Source organism: Ailuropoda melanoleuca, chromosome 3, assembly GCF_002007445.2.
Source record: "Ailuropoda melanoleuca isolate Jingjing chromosome 3, ASM200744v2, whole genome shotgun sequence".
NCBI classification, from domain to species: domain Eukaryota; kingdom Metazoa; phylum Chordata; class Mammalia; order Carnivora; family Ursidae; genus Ailuropoda; species Ailuropoda melanoleuca.
Window position 1 is genome coordinate 106,661,696 of NC_048220.1, and position 24,822 is coordinate 106,686,517.

The following is a 24,822-nucleotide window of genomic DNA, read 5'->3' on the forward strand; positions in this document are numbered from 1 at the left end:
GGTCCCACCCCAATGGATCTTACCTCGAGGGACTCTTTCCATCCCTAACCCTCCATAGCCGAGTGTTCCTAGACGTGGCATGGAAGCTTCCTGGGGCTTCTGACTGCCCCGAAGTGGGTCCTGATTGGTATCTTTACTGGCCTCTGGAAATGGCTGGCAAAAGGAAGGCATCTGGGGATTATCTCAGCGGGGGTTTTGTTCTGGGCTGAACTGTGTCCTCCCTCACCCAATTCGTGTTGCAACCCTAACCCCCAGTAATTCAGAATGTGGTTGTATTTGGAGAGAGAGTCTTTACAGAGGTAATTAAGCTTATACGAGGTCATTGGGTGGCCCCTAATCCAATAGGACTAGTTCACAAGAGGAAATGGGGGTACAGACACATGCAGAGTGAAGACACAGTGAGAACACAGCCGTCTACAAGCCAGAGAGAGAGGCCCCAGGAGAAACCAACCTTGCCGACACCTTGATTTTAGACTTCTAGCCTCCAGACCCTGAGAAAATAAAATTCTCTTGTTTAAGCCCCCCAGTCTGTCGTACATTGCTGTGGCAGCCCAACAAACTAAAACAGGCTGTTAGTTTCTTCCCCTGCCTTCTCCTCCTCCCCCCGCTCCCATGTTCCCAGGAAGAAACAGGACACAAGTCAAAGGTCCAGCACTTTATTAGAATCACAGAGCACAGGATGGACCACTTGGGTCTCACTGAAGGATTGTTTTACCCTCTTCCCCAGGGGAAGCCCCAGGGAGACCGCCTGCCCGGTAGGCCTGGCCCACAGGAGGGAGGGTGCAAGGGCAGGTTAAAAGCATAAACACAGACTTGATGTGATCCCAGCTTATTATCAGGTGGGTGACCTTGCAAGCCTCTTAACCTCTCTGAGCCTTGGCTTCCTCGTCTGTGAAATGGAGACAATGATAGAACCTTCCTCACTGGGTTGTAGTGGGGACTGAATGAGACAACTCCTGGGAAGTGTCTAGCACAGTGCCTGGCAAATTGTAAATAGTCAATGATTGGATGCCATTATTATTATTATTAATTATTAATTATTATTTAACAGGAGCAAGTCAGCTATCTCTGTGGTCTGGCTGGCTCCACTCTGTATAGGAGGAGGAGGGGATCTCATCTGTCTTAAATGTCCTCAATACCGTCTGCTAGGAAGAGAGCTGGAGCCCCATGTGAGAGCCATCTGGTCCCTGGGAGTACGGGACCGACCCGCAGGTGAGGATTCTGGGGCTATGGCACCTACCGTCCCTACCAGCTCCATGGAAAGCACTAATAAGAGTCGGCAAAAAGTTCTAGCGCAGCAGGACCACCTCGGGTCCGTGGCATTGGGTCATCAGCGTTCCCTGTGTCTATTCAGACAGAGTCTTCTTTTTCTTTCTTTTTATAGCTTTTGCTTTTGGCTGAGGAATTGCCACAGGCCCCTGAACTTGGAATCAAATCTAGGTCTGCCTTTAGCTGCCTGCGTGACCTTGGGCTGGTCACTTCACCTCTCAGCCTCACTAACCACACTGAGAGATTTGAGGCCGAAGCCAGGCTATAGACTTAGGACTAAACTCTAAGTGATGGAGGCATCATAGGTAATGAGATGATGGGCGGGCTAACGCGTTCACAGGTGCAAGGTGATTGGGGCAAAAGGAATGTCGGGGCGGGTGTTGTGTGTGTCAGAGAGCCCTGGCACTCCTGGAAGGCAGTAGAGGCAGGTGTCACCACAAGAGGGCGCTCTGAGCTTTTGTTGTCTTCTGGGCTTTGATGAAAGAAGTTTTCATTTTTCTGTGGTTGCATTGCAAATTGAACTAAGACTTATGGTTTTTAGTTTATCTAGCTGATTTAATACACTACTAAAGTAAACTCATGTGCGTTTATTAGTTTATCAGTAATGTAGATACCATATTGTGCCCCACACCACATGGCGTGCTAGGAAGTACAGTAAGGGGCAGGGGTGGGGACGAGAAGAAGCTCATACTTTATGGTGACCTGGTTCAACCACTCCTCAGCTGAGTGCCTGGACAAATTTCCCAAGAGTACAGCCGTGGCGAGATTCCCACGTCCAGCCTCATAGGAATGTTACGAAATGGACAAAATGGAAAGTAAAAGCAGCTTAAAGGTCAAGAACACTGTGTGCGAGCCCTCTTACCTCCAGCGCATGGCCTTCTACTTGAGCCTCATCCCGAGCTTGAGCTGAGGTCCCACGGGGACAGCTCTGGGTGGGGGGGAGGTGAGTCCAGCCGCTAAACCATGACCTCAAGAACAGTATTTCCAGGAATCCCCATCTTAGCATCTAAGGGATTCCTGGGAAAACTGGACCGTGAGGACAAGGTGAGAGAGGGGCCTTCAGCACCAAGGCCCTGCCATGTCCCTAAGGACTGGCGAGAGTCTTCTTCGGCGTCCAGCCCCGTCTGCAGGAGTCAGTGTGGATGCCACGGATCGCAGAACTGGCTGATTGCTCCAGCAGGAGCAGTGACTGGAACTTCAAGTGCCCTGGAAAGTACCTTTCCTGTAGTCAAAGGCCGCGTTGTTGACCAGAAACCATCTGGTGGCATCCCAGCACCCCCGCCCTCATGACGGCTGGGGCTGTGTGTGTTCCTGAGTCTCCAGCCAGAGGGAGGGTTTGAGTCTAAACCCTGGGCCAATCTGCTTCAAGGCAGCTTCCTCCCTGGGGATCGCCAGCAAGCCCGGTAGCCTCAGCTTTCCTCAACTGTCAAATGGGAGAGACGAGGACTTCCTGGATAAGGTGTGACAGATACAGTTTGGGAGGAGGGATAGGAGTAAGGTGGTCCATGGGATTAGTGGAAACTCTCTACGTCTGTCTTTGTGAAAAGTGACCCAAGATGAAAGGAGAAGACCAGATTTATTTATTATACTCTCCTCCTGCTCTCCCACCCCCCGCTTCCAAAATCACATGCACTGGACTGGGTGAGATCACAAACCCGAAAGGAGACCGATTAGACTACAACCCTGCCTGACACTACCATTGCCTGGCTGTGGGGGAATTGTTTAACTGAGCCTCAGTCTTCCCATCTGTAAAATGGGTCAAGAACACTGGCCACCTTCCAAGCTTGTTGGGACGTTAAATAAGACTGCGCTTAGCCCAGTGATTCTCTGCTATTTCTTGCTTGCCTGAAGCCTCTGAGACAGGCTGGACATTTGTGTCATGCCTGGATTGGTTCAGGCAGTAGCCTGGAGCCAAGGTTAGGCACCCAATGCACGAGGAGCCTAACTCAAAGTTCAGGACTTTTGTCCTTAGGGATGCAAGGGCTTTTTAAGAATTATCCAATCCACAAATGACGATGGGGTTTCAGCTCTGAATCATTAACAGGAGCTCTCCAGGACTTAGTGTTGAGAAGGATTCCGAAGGTGCATCTGAATGCTTCAAGAAAGCATGGCCTGACTGATGGGCAGCGTCCGCCATGGGCTCAGAAAGAGAAAGCAGGGGCAGGGTGTCAGGTACCGGCCACCACCAAATGCCCCGACACCTCAGTTACAGATGGGCCAACCGTGGTGCACGGAGGAGTCAGGATTCGGCCAGAAGCATGAAGCCGATCGTGGCACGGGTAGGACTTGAGTCCAGACGCTGCCTCGGCACCAGCAGCCAGCTGCACGGAGACTGGAAATGCTCCTGTCCTTCCCGGTGTCCCTGAGCCCCCGCCACCACTTACCGCGTCCAGGCCGCATTGGGGGGGGGGCTGCAGAAGAGCTTCCCCCTTCCCGAGCTACAGTGCTTCATCTCAGACTCCCAGCTGACCAGAGATGCAGCACTGCACCTCAGGCTGGGAGACAGGGCGTGGCAGAGCTGCCGCCAACGTTCCACCCGAGGCAGGAGAGCGGGCGTCAGCGGGCCGCGGCCCCCCACCCCGCGCAGCCGTCTCCCCCCCACACCCAGACTGCTCCAACGGCCCTGCCGTGCCTCCCTCCCGGCCCCTCCTGGCCCCCCGGCCCTCTGCAACCCACCCTCCACCTGCCTTTCCTGTTCTTCTGTTAAAAACCAGCCTTATGAAGATGGGAACCCCCCCCCCCACTTAAAGTATACCACGAAATGGTTTTTAATCTGTTCACCGAGTTGAAGAAGCGCTGTCGCAATCAATTTTAGAACACTTCATCACCCCGGCGAGAGCCCTCTTATCGCTCAGCCCCTCCCATCTCCCATTCCCCCCCCCCCCCCCCCCCCCCCCNCCGCTCTGGGCTGACCGCCTTCTGTCTCCAGAGCAGCCGATCCTAGACATTCCAATAAATGGACTCATCCGATATGGGGACCCCGTGCCCCCTTCGTGCTCTGTATGCTCGAGCCAAACAGCACGTTCATGGTACTCGATAGTTTACACCATCACACGTTAGCCTTGGCCTCCTACCTGGTGTCCCTGCTTCCACTCCACCCCCCACACCCCTGACTTCCCACCCATCCTTCCCAGACATCCTTCCAGAGTGATTTTTCAAATGTAAATACGGCCATATCTCTTCCATGCATAAGATCCTGAAAGTGCTCCCCTCCTTCCAGCTCACTTCTGAAACCCTCACCAAAGACCGTGATGCGTCTCCCTCTTCTCCCGTGCCCACCACTTCTGGGTTCTCGGGGGCTGAGCTGCTCCCCCTCACGCCCCCTAACCAGCTCCTCTTGGTGGGCTTAGTGCCCGCTCAGAAGGCCACCTTTTCTGGGAAGCCCTCCTCGACTTCCTCAGACACAAGGACACCCCGGTCCACGTCCTCACGCATGCTGTGCCCTCTTTCTAATCCTGCACCACACCTGTGAGCCGCACGCTCCCCCCACCCCATGAGGGAGGGGACCCGGCTGGCTGTGCTCACCCCTGAAAGCAGCTTCCGGCAGTGCAGACACTCAGTAAGCATTGCTCCGATGGCTGAATTATTTTCCTCAGTCACATTCTCTCCAGGGTCAGAACTATTTGCATCTGGGTCTGACTGGGCTAGTATGCAGTTCCCTGGAGATAGTGCCTGCATTTGTTAATTTGGGGGTGCCCTTGGGCCTTGCCGAGGCCTTTGTACATGGCGATGGGCCCTAGGGAATGCCATTTGGTGGATGATTGAATGGCCCATGTAGATAATTCGTTTTCCTCTTGAGACCTGGCTTGGGTGGGAAGCTCTCCGAGCGAGCAGGCAGAGCTCCTCCTGCCCCTCCCGCCCCGCCAAGTTCTTAGGGCGCCCTCGGAGGACCTTCCTGCTTTGCTGGATGTCTCCTGCGGGGGCCTTGAAATGGATGGCAGATACTTTCAGAGATATCTGAAGGCCTAAGGGGGGGGTGGATAGCCTGGTCTTAGGGCTGGAAGAAAGCAAACAAAACAGAACAAAACAAAAACCTCCTTAAAAAGAAGTGTCTCTTATGCCTCTATCAGAAATCCGAAATCTGGGGCACCTGGGCGGCTCAGTCGTTAAGCGTCTGCCTTCAGCTCAGGGCATGATCCCGGCGTTCTGGGATGGAGCCCCACATCAGGCTCCTCCACTGGGAGCCTGCTTCTTCCTCTCCCACTCCCCCTGCTAGTGTTCCCTCTCTTGCTGGCTGTCTCTCTCTCTGTCAAATAAATAAATAAAATCTTAAAAAAAAAAAAAAAGAAATCCCAAATCTGTCCCTGATCTCAAGAGTGTCTCTCTCGGGTGTGCCACTTGGGGCAGGTCAGTCCCCGTGGCCTCCTGCATGGGACAGCCCTTTCCTGCGGTGTTCCCAGCCAAAGAAATGCCTGTAGAATTCTCCTGTAGGAACTCTGTCCAAACTGCATTTGGCTGGGGAAGGATTCCAATGTCGGGACCCACCTTGGGGGTCCTGGACAGCCCACAGCCTGTCTGCTCCACTCTCGGATGGCCCCCCCATCAGCCCCACGAGAGAAAGAAAATGCTCGGCCTGCCCCACTCAGAGGTTTCAGTAAGCAGCTGGGGTGAGGGGTTGTCCCAACAGAGTCAACTTTCAGGACCAGGAGCCGGGCTGATGAAACTAGCTTCCTGAATTCCTTGGTGCACAACTGTCTCCGAAGCCTTTCCCAGACCACCTTTGGAGCAGGGAGCAGCCCTGTGGCTTACAGGGGCCTCGGCACTCACTGCCTATGGGAGACAGTGACTGAGTCACTCCCTGTCCGTGTGCTCTCTGTTTACCATGGGGGAGAAAGCCTGGTGCTCTCCTGTCTCCCACACTTTGCTAGCCCCTGCTTCCTTCTCTCTGGCCTCAGGCCCAGGGCCTTGCAAGCCAGGACCAGGGGAAAGTGTATTAACACTGCTCCGTTTTCACTCCATTTCTTCTTACCTTCATCTCCTCGTGATGGGCAGTGTTACGGGTTTTCACAGAGAGTACAAATGTACCAGTGACTCATCTCCAATGTAGAGATACTGGGACTGTTTGCAGATTAGGGGAGAAATACAAGAGGGTGTATCTGAGTGGCCACGGTTCGGGAAACGGCGCCCCGTGGCATCTAACCTTCAGCGCAGCTCCGGAGGCCGCGGGGCAATGTTGTCACCTGCATGTGGAGGACCTGGATGGGGGGAGATGATTCTACGGGCACAGCCCAGCTTGAAGCAGGAGAGTTGAGGGCTGTTTTCAGCACACCCCTCTGGGCTCCAAATCTTGTTGGAAAAGTGGTGCCTCTCCCGGGGATGGAGATGGGAAGTAGATGGGAGGCAGTCCCACGTTCCTGTGAGAGAAACTCTGACGCAGGGACAGGGCCTTGAAGAGCAGCCTTTGACCAGGGAACCTATTTGCCTCCCTCTCCTCTGGCTATACGCTGTGCCGTTCTGTTCCCTAGTATCTAGAAAAATCCAGTGATGCCGACTGTCATAAGAACAGTTATTTATTGACTGTTTTAGTTGTGCTAATCCTCTTGTGTCCCCAAGGCTCTGTGGGAAGGGAATTTTCCAAGGCCATGGAGTTAGGAGCTGAGTTGGGTTCCTACCTCCGAACAGTCGGCCCCTGGCGCCCTCCTTTTAACCTCTGTGCTGAGTGTCTCCTCCCCCAGCCACTTTACCAATCCTCTGGGTTTGGGACAGGGTCTAATCATTTCACCTGAACATTCGGCAAACCGAGGGGGTCTTCTACCTGCCAAGGGGAGGTGGGACTGAACCTGACTGGATCCTTGCCCTGGAGGAGCACAGTCAGGCTGAGATGGAAGGAAAACATCCCTGGCAAGGTAAATAGGGGGCAGACCCAAGTGGCACAAGAGAGAGCCTGAGAAAGGACTGCCAAGGTCTTAGAGGACAAAGAGGTTCCCACCCCAGGGGGAAGCTGGGAGCGCTTCCTGGAGGAGGAGGGGGTGGTCTGGAAGGAGGGGCAGAGATGCAGGAAGGGTGTCCTCTTGGCTCTCTGGCCCTGGGAACTCTTCCCTTGAGTTTTTCTTACTTGCCCAGCATGGAGACAGTGCTGGCCCTGACCTCTGGTTTCCTTCAAATGAGAAGGGGTTCAGTAGCACTCCCTTGCCCCACGAGAAGCTCCTTCTTACTCTTGGACCCCAGCTGGGAGACAGGGGGTCACTTGGGAGCCCCAAGTTCTATCACCAGCTGGTGTGGTCCCTTCTCCCAGGTGCTCCCCCTCTCTGTGGCTCCATTTCCCCTCTGTCAAAGGAGATGGTTGAACAGGTAGCCTTGGACTCCTATAGGGCAGATTCTTACCTGGTGCTGGCTGGTGGCGGTCTGGGGGGTTGCTCCCAGAGAATGGGCCAATTTCCCCTCCCTGCACCCCACTGTCTCCAGGAAATATCGTGGAGCCCAGCGGGGGGGAACCTCTGTCTTCCTGGGAAGCTCCGGGAGGCTGGGAAGGAGAAAATAAACAGTGGCTGTCTGGGTTTTCTCGCCAGGCCTGAGTGAGGAGGCCTCCCTGGCTCCTTCCCTTATATGGCCAGGCCACTCTGGGCTGGGAGCCCGTCACTGCGCTCCCCCACCCTCCGCCACCACCCACCACTGAGGGCTGGGGGCCACTGCTGGTCACCTGGGACTCTGGTGCTGCAGAGGCCGGGGCAGGGCTGAAGGTGGAGAGTGGGTCCCAGGACATGTCCCCAGAGTCACCTATATAGGCTGGCCGCCTGTCATGGCCTCTGGGCTGCTTGGGGTGGAGCCAGTGGGGAGGATTTGTACTGGGAGGAGGGGCGGGGGAGGGGGGTCTCCACCTGGTCCCGACTTCATCCTTAACTCACTGTGTGACCTTGGCCGAGCCCTTTCCCTCTCTTGCCTCTGTTTCTCCCCGTGTCAAATGGGGGTTTGGAAAATAGTCATTAATCCTCACAGTCAACCCCACAAAAGGGGAGCTTTTGTACCTCCATTTCATAGAAGGGAAAACAGGCTTGGAGAGGCCCGCTGGACCACAGCTCTCCAGCTAGAAAGGGGGCAGGGCAGGGTTTGAACTCGGGGCTGAACTCGGGGTCTGTGTTCTGAGGGGCTGATTGCTGAGGCTACTGCTGGGGATACTATTCAGCCGCTCACGTGTGCCGTATGTAAAAGGCATCTATGGCACTGCTCCCCTGGAAGACCAGGGAGGCCCCAGTGCCCAGTGCCCAAGCCCAAGGGGGTGTTCTGTGTAGGTGCTCTGAGCACCCCACACAGGGCTGGAGCAGACTCGGGATTCAGGGAAGGGAAGTTGTGGAATCACTCAATAGGAAACCGTTGTAGTCCCATCTGTGCTACAGGCCTCATCTCCCAACTCCCAGGCCCACTCTGAGGATTGTGCAAAGCAATGGATGAGAAAGCACGGAGCTGTCACTTTTATAATTGGCATTGTCTCTCTGTTCCTAAGTTCCTTTTCCCTGTGTGGTGCCTGCCTGTGTCTTGTCCCCAGGTCGTTGTCTCCCAAGCTGAGCAGTTCTCGCTTGCCCAGCTGTGGGACTGAGGGACGAGGGCGGATCTGCTCAGGGCCTGGGCTCTGGGCCCTGGCGGCAGCCATCGTGGGAGAGGCTGCGGGAGGGGAGGTGGGGGCGAGTTGCTGGGAACAGCTCAGAAACGAGCCTTGCACAAGCACCGACATCCTGTGTTCTCTTGAGCTAGCCCGTCCATCATCCTGGCATCCTCTCAGACGCCCGGCTCTCTTCCTGGGGCCCGGGGGCAGGTCTCCGGGGCTGAGGACGGACTGTCAGCGTGGCCGAGAGACCGCAGCTGGCAGCTCTGCGGGCCTGCTCAGTGTCGGAGCTGGACAGTGGGGGGAGGGGGGGGGCACAAGGTGCCTGCAGCCCTCCTAATCCAATTTGTTTAGACCCAGGCTCTGAGGCTCATTGGCTAGCGAGCTACGGCCGGGTGTGCGCGCTGTGCGGGAGCACACGTTTGCTCGCACGTGTGGGCCATGCAGGGGTGAACAGGTGTGCTGCATTATGTAAGCCAGGCCTGGGCCTCGTCACCTGTCCTGGAGTGTCAGCTTCTTGCCAGAGCCCTGCGTCCTCCCACCATCAGATCCTCGTCTACTCTTCCCACCCTTATGAGATATAGTGCCAGAACCCCGTGCTGCGACTGACTATCTGTGAGAGTGAGTTCCTTCACTTCCTTGTGCCTCAGTTTCTCTACCTGTCTTATGGAGCCTATACCTCACCCCGCCTGCTCCACACACAGGGAACTGGAACTGGCAAGTGTAGAAGAAAGTGACGGATGGGGGGAAACCTGCTACGGTTTCTTGAGCCCCACTGTGTGCCCAAGCGCGGCACATCCCAGGCCCACTCCTGAGCTCCCAGACCATTTCTAAGCCCCCGGAGCTGGTTCTGTCATCACCAGGCTCACCAACCCCAGGTCCAGCCTGTTCCTAGAGCCCGACCCTGTCTACTCCTTCCCAGGGAAGATTGCTGTCATTCTCCACGTGTTCCCCCAAATCTGTTATTCTCTGTAGCACACAGGCTTTGCCTTGCTAGCTTATAGGGAGCCTGGGGCGGGGTGGATTTTTGCCTCCCGGTTGGTTTTCCCTTCTTTGACTCCACTTCTTTCCACTTACAACCCACATCTAGCTGCCCTGAATTGCCCGCACCCCCTCCATCAGCAGGGGCCTTACTTCAACTCCTCCCATGCCCAAGACCTGGTTTCTCGGTCCTTCTGAGGGTTGGGATGGGGAGTGCGTCCTGAGGCGCAGGGCTCCTGCCTGAGCCTCCAGTGGCAGGGGTCGGGCTGTGGAGGGGGTGTGAGAGCCAGGTGGGGGTGGGGGAGGCACTCACGGCTCTGTTCTCAGGGCCCCTGCTGCCTGGCCTCCTCTCTGGTCCTCAGGAGGGCCCTCTCTGGGGTGCTTGCTCTCCAGTGTCAGGGTCATAGGAGTGGCTCCCACCATCCAGTGCCCTTGCCTGCAAGAAACAGAGATACCGCCTCTCAGAAGCATGCTGGGGGGCCCCGTGGCCAGAACCCCGGCTTCCGGAGAGGCTCCGAGAGCCTGAGGATGGGCCTGGCCTCCTGCGGGGTCCTCAGAAGCCTCAGGCTGAGACTGCTGGGATCTTCCAGGCCCTAAAGAGCCTGCTCCTTGGGCCTGAGGCAGCCACTGCACTGCTTTGCCTGCCCGGCTTTCAAAGGGAGCCTTCTGAGTAGCAAGCAGTTCCCTGGGGCCGCTCTCCCTGCCCTGCCCAGCACACTAAGGCCCATCGTGGAAGAAGGGGTCTGGAAAGAAGCTTTCCAGAGGTCTCGCTGACGAATGGCTCCACCTCCCGCTTCGTACATCAGAAAGGTGCCTGTTAGGGGCAGGTCAAAACTTGCGGTGAACGAGGTGGCCAAGGCCGAAGGGACGGCCCTGGGGCCACCTGTGACGGCTTCCGGCTGCACGAGGCTTTCACCCTACGAAGGGCTTCCTTCCATAACTGAAGGTACGCTCACAACCACTGCCCGGGGTAGGACTAATGTCCCTGCTTAACTGAGTGGCTCTGCGATGCGCCCAGGCTCATCGTCCCCTGGCAGGAACCCGAGGCGAGCCTGACCCCAGGGCTGCTCACGCTCCATCCAGCTGTCTCCTGAGCCAGAGCGGCGGCCGGCTGCATGACCCCGAAACGAAGCTGACATCATTACGGCCATTGCAAAAGCCGCTGTGCCCTCTGCTGGCCTTGCTCATTTCCAGGGAACATGAGGGCCTGGGAATGGGCCACATCTGCGAGCCAGATGGCACGGCAGTGGGAGAGGGCTGAGGTCGGGGCTCCCTGCAGGCACATGAGCGCATGCCTACGGTCGGTTCTCTCTGGACAGGCCTCCCCGCCCTCAGCTCCCCTTCCCTGGCTCGCTCATGCATGTGCATGTCCTACAGCCTGTGCTCTCCTTGGGCTCCAGGGTCCCGGGGTTTCCACCATGCATTTGCAAAGAACAGAGAACACCGGACCCGGAGCCAGGCAGGCCTGCACTGAATCTCACCCCCAGCTCTTTCTAGCTGTGTGATCGAGAGCTGGTGCCTTCACCTCTCTGAACTTGGTCCCCGGCCTCAGCTTGTCTGTGAAGGTCAGCTAAAGTCAAAGTCAAGTGCAAGGTCAGTTGGTGGCACGTAGTGAGCCCACATAAATGGCTGTGATTTCCATTATGAGCCCAGAGCTTGACCCACAGCGAGGCATCGGCATGCGAGAAAGGGAAGCAGGAGGATGAGGGCAAAGGTCCAGAGAGGCATCCAGAGAAGATGTGGAAGCTGGGGTGGGAGCTACCGTGTGGGGCCCCGTTCCATGGCCCCTCTGTTACGTGGCTTCTCTGGGGCCTCTGTTCCCAGGACGCCCTTCCACCCCCTTGACACCCCAGCTGAGTTCACTAGCCTCACACGCTCCCTACTTCCTCCCCAGGGAAGGCTGCTGCTGGGGACTTTTGAGCCAGCCCTGGGAATGCAGTTCGAGGCTGCATGGAGAGTGATGGAGGAAAAAGGGAGGACAGGGAGAGGAGAGGGGCCCCCACCTGCCCGGCCCAGAAGACCAGGCCTGCCTGGAGGTGATCAGGCTCCGGGAAGGGGAGCAAAAGATTCCCCATGCCTCTCCTACACCCTGACCTTCCAGTGAGAACACAAACAGGGACACGCAGTGACAGTGACAATAGCCACCACGTAGTGACTTACACTGGGACATGCTGTAATCATAACAATAGCTTTCAATGTACATCACACATGCCAAGTACTTCTCGTACAGAGGCTTTCTCACAGTCACTTAGGAGTTAGCTACCATTGTCATTCCCATTTTACAGATGAAGAAACTGAGGCTCCCAGAGGTTACAGCACTCCCTCAAGGTCAGGCAGCCCGTGAGTGTCAGGCTCAGGATTGGCTTCAGGCAGTCCAACACGCATTTCCACAGCTCCCCTGTGAGACCGGACTATTCCTAGCCCCATTTTGACAGAGTGACAACCTGGGTCAGTGTCTCATGGCATTTTGTCAGGCCTGTGTTCGCTTTTATGGGAAGGCGGTTGTGAGCAGAGAAAGCATCTTTCAGCGTAACTGTAAGTGTGTGGGCCCTGGCAAGGCCGCATGTCTCCAGAAGCAGGGAGACTTCTCGTTTTGGTTGTTATCATGCCTCTTGTCCACAGTATTTCTCCCTTGCATGCTGTCTGCTTAAAAAAAGCACAAAGGAACATGATAAAGGGATTAGTTCTCCCTTCTGTCCTGTCCACTTTGCAAAGAGCTGGGATCTCCAGGTCCCAGTTTGCTGAGACTGAGTGATGCTTTTTGGATAATATAAATGCTGGCTTCTTCTGGAATGTGTTGGATGGACAGAGCAGCAGGCTAGACACCAGGTCACCTGTAGACAAGCTGTGTGATTGTAGACAAATGTCTTGGGTCTCTGGGCCTCACTGTGATGTGGTGGGGAGGGGTCTGGACTCCATGGACAGATAGACAGGGGGGATGGCTTGACCCCAGGCCATCCCTTCGGTGTTAGTGTCACTGTGAAGGAAGGTCTGCATGGATCTCCATGGAACGAGGAGAAGGAGCATCAAGGGTTGAGGTTGGGGCACCCCCAGCTGCCTCTCAGTCCCTTTCCCCCATCCCACCGTACTGCTCAGCCCCGAGCAGACCCCAGGGACCTGAACCAGCTGGATTTTCTGCAGCCGGACTCAAAGTCTCGGGACAGTGCCGGAAGCATTCTAGTCATGCACCCGTTGCTCAGATAGGGAAACTGAGGTGCGGAGAAGAGAAGCAACCAGCGCAAAGTGATGCAGTCCGAGGCCCAGCCAGGACTGACCCTTTCCACTCACTGAGGGATCCTAATCTGTTAGATCTTAGCAAAGAGGCCCTGGGAGGAAGGCTGGAGAGAGGGGGCCTTTAAGTTCCTTTGGCTTTGAAGATGGAATAATCATGACTTCCTTTTCTAAATATCTTTTGGCCCTTCCTAGAACCAGATGGCGGATGTTTGGAATTTATGTTGTAAATAGTGTTTAAGAAGGGGATGGGGGTGCAGCTGTGTTACTTTCTCCATCCTCCCAAAGCAAGATCTGAAGGAGGGAATTGGGGGAGGGGAGCTGGCTCTGAGACTGGGGAGAAGAGCGAAGTGAGGGGGAGGAAGAGAGAGGAGAGGGGGAGAACAAAGGAGGACAGACTGACTGAGAGTGAAGGCAAGAGGGAGAGAGGCAGAGAGGGGAAGAAAGTGAGGGAAGAGAAGGTGGGGGGTGAGGAGGTGGGGAGAGGAGAGAAGGTGGGCAAGGGAGATGGGGAACGGGCGCCCAGGCTGCAGGCTCAGACAAACTCCATCTTGAGTTCAGGAGCAAACCCTTGAGTTTTCTAAAAATAGCTCAGCCTTTCCCCCAGTGGGGCTGGCAGCAGGGACGGGAGAGAGGCACGCTTGCCCTTTTATGGTAAGAATAATTCAGATCCTCAGAGGGGGAGCTGGGCCAGAGCCTGTAGTTCTGGACAAAGCCCAGCCCTGGGGTCTGGAGTGGGTCAGTGTGTGTGTGTGTGGGGGGGTTGTGATTTGGTGGGATGTCCTGGCCTGGGTAGCTCCGTTCTCTGTGAAGCAAGGGCTGAGGTGACCACACTGGAGAGCTCTGGGGTCCTGGCAGAGCCCTAGCGATGGGGGTGGAAGGGCTTACAGAGACATCTGGTCCACCCCATCTCCCTGTTTTGAGAAGAAACTGTATCCCAGAGATAGGGGAAGAGACTGTAGGTTCCCTGTGTGGACATTTGAGGTGTCAAGGTAAATAGGTCCCAGGCTCACATGGGGATGGCTTCCTTGCCCGTTATTCTAAAGGGCGGTGTGGTTAGTGGAGAGAGCACTGGTCTGGGCATCAGGAGACCCAAGACCCACTTCCCCGTTTTGCTGTGCGACCTTGAGCGATCTGCTGAACCTCTCTGGTCTCAGATCCCCTCACTGGGGTAATGTTAAAGTCCTTCTTCACTTTTTTGCCTCTCTGGGAATTCCAAGGCTGGACGGCAGATCTCGGGCGCAGAATATGCAGCCCCCAGGCAGAGGGGCACCTGCAGACCACTGGTCCTTCCTGGGCCTGGCCCACTTCCTGTGCTGAGGCCAAAGCTCAGATGGACCAAGGCAGAGAGAGACCAGGCCTCACAGGAGACGGAGGCAGATCGTGGATGGATCCTCTGACTGTTTAAGCTGACTGGGGCCAGCCCCCTCACCGGACACACTGAGGCTAGAAAAGGCCTCATGCTCATGGTCATGCTCAAGGTTATGCGAAGGGTTGGGGCAGAGCCAAGAATAGAACCAAGGGCTTCCCCTCCCAGCCTTGGGCTCTTTCCTCGGCAGGAGGCCTCCTGTCTGCAGCAGCCAGCAATCTGGGGGATTCTCTCCGACCAGGGAAAGGGCCTTCCTGGGCAGGGCAGCCAGAACTCAAAACACACCATCATCTTTTGACTCCTTCTTGGAGATAGTTACGTCCCGGTGGGGCACCTGCCTTTCCACTGTCCCCTTCCCTTGGCTTCAAGGACCATACCATAGTTTCCATCTCCGGATAGAGGCAGGGAAGAGGCCAAAAGAAGGATGCCCAGGGCTGGGCAGCCACTCTGGCAGTCCCTCCCTGCCATTGGACTCCAGGTTTTGCCTCTATAACATGAGGAGGGGGCCTGATGCTCTTGGAGGTCCCTTTTAGCTCTAACAGATAGATTATGACTCAATGAGTTTAAAATTCAACATCAGGAATGGTGACCAAGCATCTGCCAGGATCACCAGGGTGAGTGAGGTGGGTCTGGTACTGCCCTGTAGCTTTATCATCCATTGAGCTGGGAACCCTGTGCCCAAGGTTCCTGGGAGCCCTAATCCTGAGATCTTCTGTCTATTCTGAGAACCTGGGCTGATTCTCTGCCCCCAGCCTGAATCCATAGCTCACAGAGCTCTGGTCGTGAGGGTCCGGGAGCATCTTATGCTCACTGCCCAGGACACAGCCCAGGCCTGGCTGACCCCTGGACTCTGCCCTTCCCTCTCCTCTTTCCCACATGGCCGTCTACCTCCCCAGCCCCTGTGTGGTTCCCCCTCCCATCTGCCCACACCTCCTCTCTCCACACTCATTCTTTCTGTGACTCAGCCCACAGAGGAGGCTTGCTTTCCTCTTCCAGCCTCCTGCGACACCCCCACCCACTGCTGGGGGAGAGGAGGGACAGGAAAGAAAGGGGGAACAAAAATAAAGCATCTTGTTCTAAATTGGAAGCTTCCCTGTGACCCTCCTGGAATTTCCATGTAGACTCTCTGGGGCGTGTGAACAGAGCTCCCAGGGACCCTGGCCCCCTCTGTCTCATTCCTGCCGGGGTGGAAGGCCATCGGCTGAGTGTTCCCTGGGGACCTAGTCTTATAACCAGGCTCCAGGTCTCCCTGGTCAGTGCTGGCGTTCCCTGGGAAGGGCAAAAAACAGCAGTGGGGTGAAAGGAAGTGGGAGGGAGGAGGGTCCCTCGAGGGCCCTTGTGAAGTCAGGGCAGAACTGATGTCATGCCTAGCTGGGAATTTGACATCCAGGCGGCAGGGGAGCTCAGTCCCGCAGGACTGTTCCAAGGCAGCTAGGGCTGTGATGTGAAGAGCCAGGCTGGTGGTGGGAAAGGCCATGAGGCCCAAACCCCTCTAACGTTTGATTTCTCTCCACAGTGTCTGTGCTAAGCTTGCATATCTCTGGTGATGGGCGAGCTCACTGCTTTCCAATCACCTCATCTCTCTTTGGACAGACTATTGGAGACTCACTCCTTCCTAATATCCCACTGACATCGGCCTCTCTGGGGCTGCATGTTCTGTCCTTGAGGGCTAGAAGGAATACGTTCCTGTTCCCTAGAAAACTCTTTCAAGGTTTACAGATGGTGACTACAGCCCTTGGCCTTCCTACCCCTGCTGACCCCACTCTGAGGTCTCCTGTCCCATGATTAGACATCTCGGAATCACCAATGTCCAAATCCCCAGGTGTCTTGCCTGCACTGGGGCTTTCGGCCTGGCGGTATGGGGTCGAGGAGACAAACAGGCTAAGAAAAGAAAGGGACTCCCTCCCAGAGCCGGGTACCAAGAAGGACTTCTACCACTCTATGGGTCTTTGGTTTCAGGCTGTTTAAGCCGCTCCATGACCAAACCTTCCCCACTTCGCCAGCCTCAGATCTCACAGAGCTGTTAGGCCTACTCTCTGTTCCGGCCAAACGGGCTTGTTTGCTGTTCTGAAAGTGTCCTTCTAGTCCTGCCTCCATACCTTCGTATGCAGAACTCTCCACTGAGAGCCTTCTGCTTTCTTCTCTGTCTATCCAAAACTTGCCCCTGCTACTCTGACCACCTCTACCCCAGATTTTCTCTCCCCGAGAGTCCGGGCAGCCACCACCATACGTGGGATGACCCGAGCTATCTCCCTTCCACCCCAAATCATGGACCATCACAGCCCAAAGGGCCCACAGGGACAGTGGAACTTACCCGAGCGTGTTGGCTACAGAGCTGGGGTCAGAGTCTTAGCCTGAGTCTTTCCCTTTCTTCCCATCTTGTTCCAGCTTATCTCAGCCGACGCCCTTGGGCTCAATGGGGTTGTCGAGTCACATGCTTGAGATCTGGCAGTCTCCAGGTGGACTGGCTAGTGGCCTTTGAGCCTGGTAGACCAGCTGGGGGGGTGTCATGGGCACTATGGATGCCATCCTGAGATGGCAGCCTCCCTCTGGACGCTTTGCCCCCATCCCTGTTTGCCTGAATGAGGAGGAGGAGGAGGGTATGGGGTGGAAGCTAGTGGCAGCTGAGCGGCGTCCCTGTTAAGCTCACAGGGTCCAGTGTATTTCCCAGTTTGGGGCTTTTCTGTCTCCCTTGCAGCATGGCCTGGGGCAGAGGAGGGCCATTCAGGAGGGACTTGGGCTTGTGGCCGTTATGGGCACTTGACGAGGAGCCGGGGTGAGGCTGCTTCTTCCAGCCTTGGTCTAGCTCACTGTCCCCTCCTCAAATCTCCGATGGGCTCTGCTGGGTCGGGGGCACCCAGGACTGATGGGGCCCCCAAGGGTGCTCAGCCCACACGAAGGGGTGCTCGTTGGCAAGGAAGACTGTTTGGTTGAGGTTTGCATTTTTGAGCAAGTGTGATGCCGAGGGGCTCGGTCTATCCCCTTGCCATAACAGCACTTAATTAAGAAGGTGCCTTTGGGCTTCCAATGGTCCCCTTTCCAAGTGCTAAGAGTTGGGCCGTTTAGACCAGCCAGCGGGAACTGGAACTACTCTTGCTTACAGACTCACTGGGGTGCTGCTGGAGTGTAAGTGGAGGGGTTCTGGAGCCAGCCAGACCTGGGTTTGAGCTCTAGCTTGGCCTCTTACAAGCTCTGTGACTTTGGGCATGTGACTAAATCTCTCTGAGCCTCTGGGTCCCCAGAGAGGGGATGGTACTTACCTCAGAGAGTGCTGGGCAAAGGGCCCGGTGCTTGGGAAGACTTGGTATGCGGCAGTTGTTATTTTTGAGGGGACAAGGGCCATTTATCCCCCCGGGGGAGAGAAGAGTGGGAGCCCACTACGGTGCCTGTTTGCTTCTCGAAGAGCCTGCCTTTAGTACAGCAGTCCCCCTGCTTCTCCGGAGTTCCATTTCCTCATGGTCGACTGCCATCGAGAAGCAGATGACCCACTTTCTGGAGTAGCCTCAGAAAGTCGACGGTAGCCCAACGCTATGTCAGTGCCGACGTGATGACGTGGACACTTTTCCTGTCTCCCAGCATCTCAGGGAGGGGTGAGCGTAGTACAGGAGGGTGTTTTGAGAGAGAGACCACGTCCGCGTCACTTCTCTCCCAGTAGATTGCTGTGATCGTTCTATTATAGCCTTAGTCATCGTTAACCTCTTACTGGGACGCATACATTAAACCTTGTCATCGGTTTGCATGGATAGGGAAAAACATAGTACATGCAGGGCTCAGCACTACCTGGGGGGTCCGCTGGGGGTCTCGGAACGTGTCCCCTGTGGATGAGGGGGACCTCTGTTATCATATTTTAGCAGGTAGCTGTTGTCGAGCACTTCCTGCGTGCCAGTCCCTGTTCTGAGGGTCTCAGGAGTCTTAACCCATTCAATCCAGACAACTCAATACCCTGATGAGACTTAGCGATTTCTTAGCAAGCCTGATGTCACAGGTGCTAGAGGAACAGCTGGAATTCAAACCCAGGCGACCTGACCGCCACTCGGCACCTTTATCCACCAGCCTCTTGCGTCTTAGCCCCTCTCTGGCAGCCCCCTGGCCCGCCAGCCCGGGCCCCTCTTCCCCTGGGCAGAGTTTCACCCCACCTGTGAAAGCACCCTGGCTCCAGGGTTGGCCTCGGTTTCCTCATCCGAGCGCAAAGGGGCCTGGATGAGTCGGTCCCCACAGGCCACGAGAACGGGTGACTCGCGCCGTGCATGGAGGCGTGTTCTGACCCGGATGGAAGGTTTCTGGTGGAGAAGCATGGCTGCCAACAAGCCTCTTTTGCAAGCGGGGAGGGGGCCGCCTCTGCGGGCTCTTGCGTGCGTGGTGAAGACCCGTGGGGCCTGTCTAGACAGGCTGTCAGGAGATGGCAGCCACCGAGGGCTCTTTCCCCTGAATTCCTGCAGATCGATCTGGCAGGCGGCCTCCGCTTGGCGCATCTTGCCTACTGAGGGGCTGGGGGCAGCCACCAGGGCAGTGCCCGCTCCTGCTCCAGGGCCTTCGGCACGCTCTGCGATGTGGTGCATGCAGGGCACATTGTGAGATTCCCATGTGGACCGTGGTGAGCAGCGTTTTTGTTTCTTCCTTTTAGTTTAGTAAGCTCTAGGCCCAACCTGGGGCTTGAACTCACGACCCTGAGATCAAGGGTTGCATGCTCTACTGACTGGGCCAGCCAGGCGCCCTCCTGTCATTCTTTATTATACAAATTTGATAGAGACAAAATAAAACATGTTAACATACATACTTCAAGAAATCTGACAATTTTCAGTGAAGTCAAGGAGGGGGCTGCTCGTATGCAGCTGGTAGGAGTGTAACCTGGTGTGGCCACCTTGGAAAATAAACTGGCACTGTCCTGTCCGGTTGACAGGCATGTGCGATCTCCCTCTCTAGGTACCAGTTCCAGAGAAACTCTGGCTCCTGGGCACCGGGAGACATGGACAAAAATAGTCATAGTAACAACAATCAGGAAAAGCCTTTATCGCAGTTCTTTGCATGACCCCATGGCCCTGAGCCCTGGGGACCGTTCACTTGGAAAGTTGCGGTTGAGGCAGGGCCCAGGCGTAGCCCAGTGGTGAGGACCTCAGAGACCATCTCCCTAGCTCCTCCAGGCTCACGTGGGGAATCAGATACAACCCCGAGAGTCCGTGGTGGCTCTGGGCCTGGAACTTTCTATTCCTCAGAGCTACGTGTACCAGCAATTCCCCACAACTGGCCAGTCTGGGGAAGGGCTGATTTTGCTCAAAGAGCTGCAGTGTGGTTCTTAGGGACCAACGACAAGCAAGGTCCTTTCCATCCTGGGGCAGCAGCGGGGTTGAAGGGAAAGCAGTGGCTTTGACACTAACTAGAACACTCGGGTGCAAGTTCTGGTGAGGCCACCCTCTTAGCCTCATCTCCTGTCTGAAGTGGGGTGCCTCATCACTGCTTTCAGAGGGGCCGTGGTGGGCAGGCTAAGAGCAAACCTTTTGGAGTTGCAGACTCCAAATTGTTTGGACTTGGGTTCAAATCCCCTCTGCCACGTTCTAGTCACATGACCTTGGGTAAGCTCCAGTGGTTTCCTTCTCAATAAATTAGGGATAAGGGAACAATGCTGATTCCTGCCTCTCGTTAATCCTGAAAGGATCAAATGATACCACAGGCCATTCAGCCTGGTACCTGGTTCCCAGGAAATCCTCCGTGAATATTCGTGAGGGTCCTGGAGGGTTGGAGGGTCTGCAGGAAGTTCCGGGGTGCAGTGGCCAGGGGGCAGGGCAGGGGGAGGGAGAGCCCCGGGGACAGAGCAGCTGGGGCAGCTGGCACAAGTGTGACCTTAGGCAAGCCAGTTAACCTCTACACCTCAGTTTCCTCATCTGTACAATGGGGATCGTGATTACACCTATGATGATTACAGGGCTGTTGTGATGATTAAGTGAATTAATTCACGTAAAGGCCTTTGGAAATGCCCAGAAAGTAACAATCGCAAGAGTGTTCTCCTATTTTCAGTTCCGTTCCAGCCCTGTCATCAGCTCTCTGTGTGACCTAGAGCAGCGCTCTCTTATCGTGGATCCAGTTGCTTCAGCTGTGTCTGCGAGGGTCCCAAGCTGTTTGGCAGCCCAGCATTCTCCAAACTCCACATGTGTGCGAATTCTCCTGGGACCTTGAAATGCAGATTTCCGGGGCCCCACTCAGGACTCCCTGTCAGTGGATGCGTGTCTAGCGGCTCAGACACCGCCCTGAGGGACACACTGCCCACACAATGTGCAACAAATTCAGGAAAGGAGACCTCACCTAGCCTTTTAGGCATCTCAAGCTGATTCTTCCTCTGTGCCCCTTAACCTCTGACCTTTGAACTCATGCCTCCTGCCTCTTTCTAGACCCTGTTCTCTCTTTAGCAACTCTGAGCACTCCCTGTCTGGGTCTCATTCCCACTTCGCTCTAAACATAGCTAAGGTCATTTTGCCCCTCAAGTGGAGGAAGGTCTGGTGGTAACGTAAAAGCAGCCCCATTTACCCTGCTCTGTGTGCCTATGTCCCTCACTCTCCATGATAACCAAGCGACATTAGAACCAAGACCAGACCCATTTTATAGAGGAGGAAGCTGAGGCTCAGGGATGGCAAGTGACTTGCCCAAGGTCACTTCTCTGGTATGTAAACAAGCCAGAACTGGACCCAGGCAGTTGGATTCCAGAGTCTCCTTTTGGACCATTATGGCCTCAGGCCTTATGGGATCCGTGTGGGGCTGGTGAGGGTGTTGGGTGGGCTGGTGCTGGAGGGTTGTGTCCACTCTGGACCCTAGATGTGACCAGAGCATATTCACAAGAACGATATTGCCTACATGCCTTCCAGTGCTGCTCCCAGGCCTCTACCCCTGCACAGCCCTACCTCCCACATCGCCTGCCTTCCTCCGAGGCCCCCACCACACCGTGTCACCCCTCCTGAAACCCCTGCTGTCCGTTCGATCTTCCCCCCACTCTGAGGCCCTGGCCCTCCTGATCCAGACCCACCAGAGGCTGCAGAGGGGCCAGGCTCATCCTGAGGCCTCAGGGCTGTGGGCTCTGGCTGGTCCCCCCCTGGCCAAGCCTGTAGTCAGAGACCCTTTAGCTCCTTTCTGTCACTTGAAGCTCAGCCTCCGAGAGCTGCCATGGGCTTCAGCCATCTGCCTGGACTCTAAACCTCTGGTCAAAGGGCAGACTCAGCTCAGGGACTCCACGGGAATATCCCAACACCCGCCATCTTTCAGGCTCCAATAGGGCTCAAGAAACCACATCCTGCATGGACACCATGTTATCCGGTGGCTTCATGGTACAGATGGCCCAGAGAGGGTAGGGTGCCTGCCCAAGGCCGCAGGGCCAGGCAGCGAGAGGCCGAGCTGGGGCTGCAGCCCACGTCCCCATCCCCCGGCCAGCTCCCTGGCCTTCCTGCCTCTCTGCCTGTCTGCTGGAGCCTGAGCTGACATAGCTTTGCCTCCAGCTTTGCTTCTTGAAACCATTATTTGAAAACAGTTTTCCTTGCCAGGAGCCCCAGGCTCTTGGAGCTGTGAAATCAAACCTCACAGAACAAGGAAGAAGCAGTGTCTCTGGAGAAGCCAGAGAGACGGGCCCAGACTTGGGCATGGCAGTGAAGCTGGGGCCGACAGGACATTACCACCCGCCACTCCCTCTGCTCCCACCGCCATTAAACCACAGCCACCTGGAGTCCTCCCGGCCAATAGCACCGCAGGTCAGGGCAGGATGGGCACGTAGAGATCACCCAGTCCAGCTCCTGTACAGATGGGGAAACTGAGGCCCGGAAAGGTGGAAGCACAGAGCAGGTTAGCAAGACAGCAAGGACCAGACCCCTGGCTATAGCGTCCCCAGGGGAGGACGCCAGAGATGCCCCCCCACTCGCAGACCCCGTGTCTGCCACTGGTTCTTACCTCTGCCGGGGTCTGGTCCAGGTGTGGCTCCTTGCAGCCTGGATACGGGGGCCACCAGCCCATTTAGGGGATTGTTGGGGGTGTCATTGCTTCTCAACTAACTTGACCGGGCCTCTGGCACCCCTCAATGCCACGGGGCATTTTTAAACGGCTGGCACGGGGCCCCCCTCCCCTTAGCCCCTTGCCTGCTGCTCCTTGGCCACAGAGGCCCCTCTGCCTTTTACCTTATATGAGCTGAAGAGGCGAGCCTGGTGTTGGGGTGAGGCGGGTGCTGAGTCTTCCCGGGGCCCCCCATTGGCCCGAGCGCCTGCCACGTGACCGCCTCGCCTTGACCTGCCCCCGGTGCCGAATGTTGCTTTTACCCCCTAAGGAAGGAGTGGTTGACAATTTTCATATTTCTTCTAAATTTGGAGATTTCAGACAATGCTGGGAGGCTTGGCTCCAGCTGCCAGAGGCCCATGTGGAAGTCATTAAGCCAGAGAAGGGGGGCTGGGGGAGAGAGGGAGGCAGGGGGAGGAGGAGGAAGAGAAGGAGGAGGAGGAGGAGGGGGAGGAGGAAGGGGGACGGAGTTGTGAGGGTTGCCAGTTGTCAGCCTGGGAACATGAGCAAACTCCCTGGGAGTTTGCTGTGTGTGAGAATTTCCTTCCTCTTTCCCGACCCTAGTGTCCCAGGACTGGAGAAGGAGTTCTGAGATTTTCTGGGAACCCCCGGAGGGGAAGACACCAGTCCCGGCTCCTGAGGTCCAGTGGTCTGGTGGGAATGGCAGGAGATGGGAGACCACAAGGAATTAAATCCCCTTTCCAGAAAGCTGGGACCCAGATAGGCCAACCCCACCATTGTGCAAAGGAGGTCCAGGGCCCCAGGGTGGAAGGGCCCGTCCAGTCACACAGGAGGCTGTGAGGGTGTAGGAGCTGGGATCCAGGCTCTTCCTGCCGGGCCTCTCTTTCCCCACCGTCCCAATGGTGAGAAATGCCCATCTCTCGCCATGTGCCCCCTTTCTTGTTATGCTTCCCATAGATTCCTTAGCGTTTCTCATGCCCGGGCCTTTGCACTTGCGGTCCTCTCTGCCAGAAGTGCGCTCTGCCCAGAGTTTCCCATAGCTGGCTCCTTCTCCAGCATCTGGTCTCAGCTTAAAAGTCATGTCTGGGAGAGGTTTGCCCGGCTGCTGCATTACCCTCTACCACTCCCCTTGCTGCTTGCCTTGCACGGTGCTGATTCTATACGTTTATTGGGTTAGCTGCTCATTGTCTAGCACTTTTAGGAAAGTGTGACTCCCCCCCTCCCCCCGTACAGGGTCTGTGTCCCCAGGCCTCCAACAGTGCCCTTGAAGAATGGCGAGAAAGCTGTCTTCCGAGCAGCGGCCACCATCCTAGCATGGGAACAGCCTCTCTGAGGCCCATGGAGGCCTCCTGCCAGTGGCCAGCTGTGCCCTGTGTCAAGCAAGGCCACCTCGTCCCTGCCCGTGTTGCTCAGAGTTTCCCTTCCGTGGCCAGGCTGGCTGACCCCCGGCTATGTCTGTCCCCACTCTCCTTCAGTCTCCCAGACCCCTGCCCTGCACCGCTGCCCCATCCCATCTCCTTCCTCGGGGTCAGGATTCCCTCCAGCACAGGGCCTTGTGCCACCCTGCGTGGGGTGGCTGAGTGTCCCCGAGGGGGGTGGGGTGCTGAACCCAACACTAGCCCTGACCTTCAGAGGCTCCTTATCTGGTAGGAAGATCTTCACCCCTGCCTCGTTCCTTCTGAGGAAAGAATTCGCTTTATGTCAGGAGGCCCGTGCATTTGTTCCCATCTTTGCCACGTCCTAGTTGGGAGGTCTGGGCACAGTTTTCTAACTGCTGCTCTGAGCCTCCCTTCCTCCTCTGTGGAATGGGTAAAGCCTGCCTTGCAGTGTTGCCGTGGGGGTCGGGGGGGGGGCACCTGCAGGCCTGGGGAAGGCTCTGGAATCAGACTTAGACCGTGCTCAGCGCTACCCCTGCTGCTTCCTGCGGGGGTGGTTGGGGGTGGGCTTGGGAAAGTGATCTCACATCTGTGAACTTCACTTTGCTCCTCTGTAGAATGGCGCAAGACACAGTCCCTACCTCCTGGGCTGCTATGAAGACGAAATGAGACCGTGCTTAGGAAGGGGCTAGCCCCATGCCAGCTTGTGAGTCAGTGCTCAGTAGACGTTAGGTATTATTTGTTAAGGGTCATGATGCCAGACCCAACTCTTGGTAGACCTGCCGTGCCTTTCCTGTCATCCCCTTCCTTCCCGAACCAAGCACATGGGACCCAATCAGAAGCCCATCCCGGGACAGGGAAGATCGTGGACGGGAAAGGCTTGTGACCCTCCCTCCCCACCCTGCTCCGTGTTCGAGTTGATCTCTCATCACCAACAGATCCCGGGCTAAAGCGAAAACCAGCCCGATAGAACCACCAAAATCATGGCAAATCCTCTTTGGAGACCGCGGAAATTTAGTTATGCTTCTGTTAACCCCGCTCCTGTAGAAGCATCAAAGATTTTTTCCGTCAAG

General features: G+C 56.1%; 1 long non-coding RNA gene across 1 annotated transcript; it reads right to left on the minus strand.

Moving 5' to 3' along the window:
- Positions 1-6,642: 6,642 nt before the first annotated feature.
- Positions 6,643-22,543, minus strand: LOC105237134. The gene is made up of 2 exons (XR_002142462.2): positions 22,314-22,543; positions 6,643-10,226 (listed from the first exon to the last, which is right to left on the minus strand). It is a non-coding gene; the product is annotated as an uncharacterized LOC105237134 (long non-coding RNA).
- Positions 22,544-24,822: the final 2,279 nt, after the last annotated feature.